This window comes from Zalophus californianus, chromosome 11 (genome assembly GCF_009762305.2).
Source record: "Zalophus californianus isolate mZalCal1 chromosome 11, mZalCal1.pri.v2, whole genome shotgun sequence".
NCBI classification, from domain to species: Eukaryota; Metazoa; Chordata; class Mammalia; order Carnivora; family Otariidae; genus Zalophus; species Zalophus californianus.
Window position 1 is genome coordinate 61,829,923 of NC_045605.1, and position 9,705 is coordinate 61,839,627.

General features: G+C 42.3%; 1 pseudogene; it reads right to left on the minus strand.

The window, feature by feature from the left end:
• Positions 1–8,307: 8,307 nt before the first annotated feature.
• Positions 8,308–9,267, minus strand: LOC113915717 (annotated as a pseudogene).
• Positions 9,268–9,705: the final 438 nt, after the last annotated feature.

Here is a 9,705-nt window from a genome sequence, read left to right on the forward strand (position 1 = left end):
AATGTGAGGAAGGAAACAGGCATTAAAATCCAGGAGGCACAGAGAACCCCTCTCAAAATCAATAAAAATAGGTCAACACCCCGACATCTAATAGTAAAACTTACGAGTCTCAGAGACAAAGAGAAAATCCTGAAAGCAGCTCGGGAGAAGAGATATGTAACCTACAATGGTAGAAACATTAGATTGGCAACAGACCTATCCACAGAGACCTGGCAGGCCAGAAAGGACTGGCAAGATATCTTCAGAGCACTAAACGAGAAAAATATGCAGCCAAGAATACTATATCCAGCTAGGCTATCATTGAAAATAGAAGGAGAGATCAAAAGCTTCCAGAACAAACAAAAACTAAAAGAATTTGCAAACACGAAACCAGCCCTCCAAGAAATATTGAGAGGGGTCCTCTAAGCAAAGAGAGAACCTAAAAGCAGCAAAGAGCAGAAACGAACACAGACAACAGACAGTTAACAGTCACCTTACAGGTAATACAATGGCAGTAAATTCATACCTTTCAATAGTTACCCTGAATGTAAATGGGCTAAATGCCCCAATCAAAAGACACAGGCTATCAGATTGGATTAAAAAACAAGACCCATCAATATGCTGTCTGCAAGAGACTCATTTTACACCCAAAGACACCCCCAGATTGAAAGTGAGGGGGTGGAAAACCATTTACCATGCTAATGGACACCAAAAGAAAGCTGGGGTGGCAATCCTTATATCAGACAAACTAGATTTTAAAACAAAGACTGTAATAAGAGATGAGGAAGGACACTATATCCTACTTAAAGGGTCTGTCCAACAAGAAGATCTAACAATTGTAAATATCTATGCCCCGAACATGGGAGCAGCCAATTATATAAGCCAATTAATAACAAAAGCAAAGAAACACATTGACAACAATACAATAATAGTGGGGGATTTTAACACCCCCCTGACTGAAATGGACAGATCATCTAAGCAAAAGATCAACAAGGAAATAAAGATGTTAAATGACACACTGGACCAAATGGACTTCACAGACATATTCAGAACATTCCATCCCAAAGCAACGGAATACACATTCTTCTCTAGTGCCCATGGAACATTCTCCAGAATTGATCACATCCTAGGTCACAAATCAGGTCTCAATCGGTACCAAAAGATTGGGATCATTCCCTGCATATTTTCAGACCACAATGCTTTGAAACTAGAACTCAACCACAAGAGGAAAGTCGGAAAGAACTCAAATACATGGAGGCTAAAGAGCATCCTACTAAAGAATGAATGGGTCAACCAAGAAATTAAAGAAGAATTAAAAAAATTCATGGAAACCAATGAAAATGAAAACACAACTGTTCAAAATCTTTGGGATACAGCAAAGGCAGTCCTGAGAGGAAAGTATATAGCAATACAAGCCTTTCTCAAGAAACAAGAAAGGTCTCAAATACACAACCTAACCCTACATCTAAAGGAGCTGGAGAAAGAACAGCAAAGAAAGCCTAAACCCAGCAGGAGAAGAGAAATCATAAAGATCAGAGCAGAAATCAATGAACTAGAAACCAAAAGAACAGTAGAACAGATCAACGAAACTAGGAGCTGGTTCTTTGAAAGAATTAACAAGATTGATAAACCCCTGGCCAGACTGATCAAAAAGAAAAGAGAAATGACCCAAATCAACAAAATCATGAATGAAAGAGGAGAGATCACAAGCAACACCAAAGAAATACAAACAATTATAAGAACATATTATGAGCAACTCTATGCCAGCAAATTAGATAACCTGGAAGAAATGGGTGCATTCCTAGAGATGTATCAACTACCAAAATTGAACCAGGAAGAAATAGAAAACCTGAACAGACCTATAACCACTACGGAAATTGAAACAGTCATCAAAAATCTCCCAAGAAACAAAAGCCCAGGGCCAGATGGCTTCCCAGGGGAATTCTATCAGACATTTCAAGAAGAATTAATACCTATTCTCCTGAAACTGTTCCAAAAAATAGAAATGGAAGGGAAACTTCCAAACTCATTTTATGAGGCCAGCATTACCTTGATCCCAAAACCAGACAAAGACCCCATCAAAAAAGAGAATTACAGACCAATATCCTTGATGAACATGGATGCAAAAATTCTCACCAAAATACTAGCCAATAGGATCCAACAGTACATTAAAAGGATTATTCACCACGACCAAGTGGGATTTATTCCTGGGCTGCAAGGCTGGTTCAACATCCGCAAATCAATCAACGTGATACAATACATTAACAAAAGAAAGAACAAGAATCATATGATCCTCTCAATAGATGCAGAAAAAGCATTTGACAAAGTACAACATCCTTTCTTGATCAAAACTCTTCAGAGTATAGGGATAGAGGGTACATACCTCAATATCATAAAAGCCATCTACGAAAAACCTACAGCGAATATCATTCTCAATGGGGAAAGGCTGAGAGCTTTTCCCCTAAGGTCAGGAACGCGGCAGGGATGTCCACTCTCACCACTGCTATTCAACATAGTATTAGAAGTCCTAGCCACAGCAATCAGACAACAAAAAGAAATCAAAGGCATCCAAATCGGCAAAGAGGAAGTCAAACTCTCACTCTTTGCAGATGATATGATACTGTATGTGGAAAACCCAAAAGACTCCACCCCAAAACTGCTAGAACTCATACAGGAATTCAGTAAAGTAGCAGGATATAAAATCAATGCACAGAAATCAGTGGCATTCCTATACACCAACAACAAGACAGAAGAGAGACAAATCAAGGAGTCTATCCCATTTACAATTGCACCCAAAACCATTAGATACCTAGGAATAAATCTAACCAAAGAGGCAAAGGATCTGTACTCAGAAAACTATAAAATACTCAGGAAAGAAATTGAAGAAGACACAAAGAAATGGAAAAACGTTCCATGCTCATGGATTGGGAGAATCAACATTGTGAAGATGTCAATGCTACCTAGAGCAATCTACACATTCAATGCAATCCCCATCAAAATACCATCCACTTTTTTTCAAAGAAATGGAACAAATAATCCTAAAATTTGTATGGAACCAGAAGAGACCCAGAATAGCCAGAGGAATACTGAAAAAGAAAAGCAAAGCTGGTGGCATCACAATTCCGGACTTCCAGCTCTATTACAAAGCTGTCATCATCAAGACAGTATGGTACTGGCACAAAAACAGACACATAGATCAATGGAACAGAATTGAGAGCCCAGAAATGGACCCTCAACTCTATGGTCAACTTATTTTTGACAAAGCAGGAAAGAATGTCCAATGGCAAAAAGACAGTCTCTTCAACAAATGGTGTTGGGAAAATTGGACAGCCACATGCAGAAGAATGAAACTGGACCATTTCCTTACACCACACACAAAAATAGACTCCAAATGGTTGAAAGACTTAAACGTGAGACAGGAGTCCATCCAAATCCTAAAGGAGAACACAGGTAGCAACCTTTTCGACCTTAGCCGCAGCAACTTCTTCCTAGAAACATCGCCAAAGGCACGGGAAGCCAGGGCAAAAATGAACTATTGGGATTTCATCAAGATAAAAAGCTTCTGCACAGCAAAAGAAACAGTCCACAAAACCAAAAGACAACCGACAGAATGGGAGAAAATATTTGCAAATGACGTATCAGATAAAGGGCTAGTATCCAAAATCTATAAAGAACTTATCAAACTCAACACTCAAAGAACAAATAATCCAATCAAGAAATGGGCAGAAGACATGAACAGACATTTCTCCAAAGAAGACATCCAAATGGCCAACAGGCACATGAAAAAGTGCTCAACATCGCTCGGCATCAGGGAAATCCAAATCAAAACCTCAATGAGATACCACCTCACACCCGTCAGAATGGCTAAAATTAACAAGTCAGGGAACGACAGATGTTGGCGGGGATGTGGAGAAAGGGGAACCCTCCTACACTGTTGGTGGGAATGCAAGCTGGTGCAACCCCTCTGGAAAACAGTATGGAGGTTCCTCAAACAGTTGAAATTAGAGCTACCGTTCGATCCAGCAATTGCACTACTGGGTATTTACCACAAAGATACAAATGTAGGGACCCGAAGGGGTACATGTACCCCAATGTTTATAGCAGCAATGTCCACCATAGCCAAACTGTGGAAAGAGCCAAGATGCCCATCGACAGATGAATGGATAAAGAAGATGTGGTATATATACACAATGGAATATTATGCAGCCATCAAAAGGAATGAGATCTTGCCATTTGCAACGACGTGGATGGAACTGGAGGGTGTTATGCTGAGTGAAATAAGTCAATCAGAGAAAGACATGTATCACATGACCTCACTGATATGAGGAATTCTTAATCTCAGGAAAGAAACTGAGTGTTACTGGAGTGGTTGGGGGTGGGAGGGATGGGGTGGCTGGATGATAGATATTGGGGAGGGTATGTGCTACGGTGAGCGCTGTGAATTGTGCAAGACTGTTGAATCACAGATCTGTACTTCTGAAACAAATAATGCAACATATTTTAAGAAAAAAGAAAAAGAAGAAGATAACAGGAGAGGAAGAAAAGGGGAGTATGTCAGAGGGGGAGACGAACCATGAGAGATGATGGACTCTGAAAAACAAACTGAGGGTTCTAGAGGGGAGGGGGGTAGGGGGATGGGTTAGCCTGGTGATGGGTATTGAGGAGGGCACGTTCTGCATGGAGCACTGGGTGTTATGAACAAACAATGAATCATGGAACACTGCACCAAAAACTAATGATGTAATATATGGTGATTAACATAACAATAAAAAATTAAAAAAAAAAAAAAAAAAGATACTCTTTTCCAAAAAGCTCTGTTTTCCTCTTGCAAATGTAACGTGCAAACCAGGGAGTGAGGTGAGTAGCTGGTATTGACTGTAGGCCAGTATTGACTGGCCTCTCCCTTCCCCCTTGTCATATTTTTAATACACCCCCTTCCAGTACAATTGGACCACAGTCATTCTGTGTTAGCAAAGTGACTCCACAGGTTTCACTTAAACTGACAAAATATCTTATTTTTTTTCCAGCTTACTGAGATATAATTGACATACAGCAGGATAGAAGTCTAGGGTGTACGGCATAATGGCTTGACTTACAAATATATTGTGAAATGATTACCACAAGTTTAGTTAATATCTAGTATCTCGTATATATACATAAAAGAAGAATTTTTTTTCCATGTGATAAGAACTTTTAGGATCTAGTCTCTTAGCAACTTTCAGATATACCATATAGCAGTATTAACTACAGTCGTCACGTGGTACATTACATCCCCAGTACTCATCTCTTAAAACTGGAGGTTTGTACTTTTCAAATGTCAATTTAAAATGCCTTTAGGTACTGCTACTTCATTCTATCCATTCAAGACATGTTCAAAGATTGTACTAAGAGGACATTTTTTTTGCAGTAGGAGCTTCATGGCAAAGGTGTGTTTGCCCTTCAGGCTCTGGCCCTTTGGGTAATGCTGTCCCTCCCACCTCCCATACACCGCATGGGGTGTATGAGGACTCACCCCAGATCTGTCTTAGAACCACTGTGTCCAGCTCCTTGAGCCACCTGCACTGCGCTTGACAATTCTGTGAGAAACTGTCATCCTCCTAACTTGTCTCCCAAGGACCAAAGTGGAGAGCCAACCTCAAGTACATGTCATGTCTGTTCTGATACTTAGGGCTCTACTACTTGGAACAAAAGATGCATTGTAGACATGACTGGTTAACTCTTAGTCACTTCAATATCATAAGCAAGGGGATGTTTGCTGAGCCCCCTGATATGCCAGAAGCTGTGCTCGTCACTCTGAGGAATGACAACAGGTGTGCTGGCCCCTACATCCCTTACAAATCCCTAACACAAGCTGTAGTTTCTACAACCATGTACTCAGCATCCCTGGGCGAGTTTGAGTCAAACTTCTCATAATTATGGTGGCTGTTCGCACTGATCTAGAGAAGCCTAATGCAGGAACTAAGATCTGAATATGACCAACAAACAGGGATTCCTCTCTGAGTCCCTTCTGGTTTTGCACCTGGGAGAAGCACAGCAGAAGTGGAGAAAACACTCCTGGAGAGACCAACGGAGTGGACTCAGTGCTGGGCAATATCACCTAACAGTATGTATCCTGTTCCTATGGACTGCATCCTTTCTGTTAGATGTTTTTAAAACTAATTTTTGTAATCATCCACACAAGGGTTTTATGAAAATTAATGTTACCGTGCACAGATACTTGTATATTGCAAGTGCTCAAAACATTTGAGCTTTTGTTTTCATTGTCATTACATTACCATCATTGTTATCAGTATGTAAGGACGTTGAGATTATTTGTATCATTTTAGGTCCTCAGTGTTGAAGTTGGGCCTTCTGTCCTCTGACGGACAGGAGGAAGGTGGTGGTGGATAAACTCTTCCAGCAGCCATGAGATGGAGGGGAGCCCTGTGAGAGAATTATCTTGTGGAAAATGACAAATGCTGAGTCACAACTGTGGCTCTGGCTGGAGGAAATGAGAGCCAAGCCTGAGGGTAGTAAGAGCCCCCTCTTGTAGGCAAATGGATGTCATTTTCCTTTCCTGCTGTTACTGAGTGTGGCTTTGGAAGAGTCTGCCCTGGAGCCCACACAGTCCTGAGCTGCACTGACTGTGGGGAATCCCTGCAGTGTGATGTGGTCATTCTGTATTCCCGCTCAGAGCTAACTGCAGACCCTTCCATAGCTATAAAAGCTGCCCTGTGACATTATGTTATGATGCCATGTCTCTTTGCATACCCGCACAGGAGGACTCGAGTCTGTGTCCAGTCCCTGGGAGCCAGTGTGCACTGCAGGGTGCTGCCTCAGTTGTCCCTCATTCGGTCACAAGCCCTCAGACTTAAAACTGACAGGAGCTGCACAGTCATTAACTCTTGCCTCTCAGCCCCAGACCTACCATCCAGATCGGCTTGGGATGCTGGGACTTGGACTCTGGGACTCTTCTTTGTCAGCTGGCTCCCTTTTAGTTTCCACCCACAGAGAACAGCTGGAAAAGACTGGAAGGCTAAAGCAGGGCAGGGGATACTTGCTTCTTCCTGTCCCTGTCTTGTCAGTATCCCCGAGCAATGACTCTTCACCTGACAGTGGAGTTGATTCTAGTCTCCAGGATTTGTTGGTTGATCGGTTGGGTGTTGGGTTTGAGTTGGATTTGGGTCTGGGTGTGGAACTCCCAGGATCCAATCAGCCTCACTGAACTTCCTCTGAGGTACCAGCAGCAGCAGGAGAGAGTCCCACCCTCAGAGATCTTAGTCCCAGCTCTGAAGGCACCTCCTCTGAGCTCCAGGGACAGCAGTACCAGTTGAAGGCAGTACCCTCTTCAGAACTGTGAGACCCAGTCCCATGGGCCCATCTCCAACCTTCTGAAGTCCAATGACCAAATTCTTCCCAAGTGTGATTCTTCCCACAGGTGCTACCTCTGCAATTACTTCAGCATCCCCTGTTTTAGTTTCAAGTTTCCATCATCCATTAAACCATTTGTTTTACATTAAATCTCTGAAAATAACCAGTACAATTTCTTTTCTCTTCTCCTGACTAGACTATTATCCAGAAACCTGACCCTTTGCTAGGTCTTCTCACCTCCAACTGGAGCTCTTAAGCAGAGTAAATAGATCAAATAAGACCTGATTTTCAGTTCACTGGATGTGTAGCTTAAACATTTAGGAGAAGTGGCCAAACCACTGCCCCAGTTTCCCCATTTTCTGAGAAATGGCTTCTTTTCTCCCCACCTCTCTCTCAACCTATCCTCATTTCTAAGACTCTTCTCCTGAACACTCTTCTCCTGTAGGCCTGCAGATGCTTTGTCAGGCAGGACTCTGCCTTCTCTGAGAACCTGCTGGTTCTCAAGGAAGTAGGTATAGGCGGGAAATAGATATCCAGAAGGACAAAACACAAGTAAATAGATAGAGGCCTGGTATCAAGCTCCAATTGCACTTGAAGGAGCATTTCTGTAGAAGGAGCCCAGGCTCTGGAGTCTGAATTTCCTTCTCTGCCACTTCCCAGAGAATGTGGTCTTTGGCATTTTCCACTGTTGAAAAGCATCTTTTTTTCTACTATGTAAAATGGAAGTAATAACACCTACAGAAATGTTGCGAAAGATTAAGTTTACTTAAATAAAGTTGCCTAGACTCAAAGCAGTTACTCAAGAAATATGAATTTTTTCCTCTACCTTCACCAAAACCAGGCGAGGAGAATAAAGGAAGAAATCTGGGTCAATTATGAAGTGAGCTTCAGAGTGTAAAATAAATACTCATGAAGATTTTGTCCAATTCACTGCCTAGACAAAATTGCTGAGGAGAAGGAAGAAAAGGAATTAGAAATCTATTTTACATATTCACATCCCTCTCCACAGCAATTTCTTAATTCTTGTTTTATCTCTTTGGTCTGAACCCCATATGCAATAGGGTTCAAGGCAGGAGGTATGAGGTGATGAAGGACATTGAGCAAGATGAGGATATCCATGGGGACCCTGTTTCCGGCCACATTTGTCAACACAACAACCAGCAGGATGGTGAGGATGGTGCTGAAGAACAGGATACGAAGTGGGAGCCGCACGTGCTCAGGGCTTTGACGGCAGCCCCCTCAGCCTTGAACCGAAGCACAGCTCTTAGGATGAAGGTGTAAGAGAGGAAGATGAGGATGAAATCTGACCCCAGTAAAGTCCAACCAGCCACAAATTGGTAGATTCTGTTGAGGGTGAAATTGTCATAGGAGAGCCTGGACATGGACAAGTTGGCACAGATGCAGTTCTCAATGACATTTTTCCCACAATAATGGAGTCGAGCAGTGAGAATAAGAATGGGTGCAGTGAGAATGGCATTTTGGGTGACAATGAAGACGCTAGCCTTGGCCACAAATTGGTCAGTGATGACGGATGGGTATCGCAGTGGGTGGCAGATGGCCACATAGCGGTCACAGGCCATGACCACGAATGTGCAGGACTCCATGGCGAGGAAGCAATTCATGATGAACATCTGGAGGAAGCAGGCTGAGAAGCTGATGGACCTGAGATCAAACGAGAAGATGGCCAGGACCTTGAGGATGACAGGCAGGCAGAGCACAATGTCCAACAGGGAGAGTGGGCTGAGCAGGTGGCACATGGGCTTGTGCAGAGAGACCTCCAGCCAGATGGTGATCAAGAGGGTGGCTGGTCCCCATGGCCAGGAGGAAGAGGAGGCTGAGGGGCAGGGACAGCCAGTGCTGCCAACTCTGGTAGTTAGGGAAGCAGATGAGGAGGAATTCAGAGACAGGAGCCATGGAGTAGTTGCTGGGCAAGGCCATGGAATGAATCTTGAGGCTTCTCTTGACTATTTGTATGGGCAGATATAAGAGGCAATTTTTTTTTTTTTTGGTTCACTTCAAAAGTGTACTTCTCACTCTTTAGGAAGCTAATGATATATAGGAGACTTGTCCCGAAAGGCAAATCCCAGTCAATATCATAAAGACAGACTGGTGAGATTTGACAAATAATGCTATGGTCTATAAAGGAAAAATGAATCAGTGAAAAAACTAAGATTTTAAAGGTGAATAATGCTAGGGAATAACCTCCCAACATTAAAAATGTGCAACAAATTATGTCAGCATGATACTAGTAAGGAAAATAAAGTGTTAATAGTATAAAAAGATAGGCCAAAAACACACCTAGTTTTGGGGGGTTTTTGGGGGGGTTCCTTTTTTTTAATTTTAAGTTCAATTAATTAACAATATAGTGTATTATTA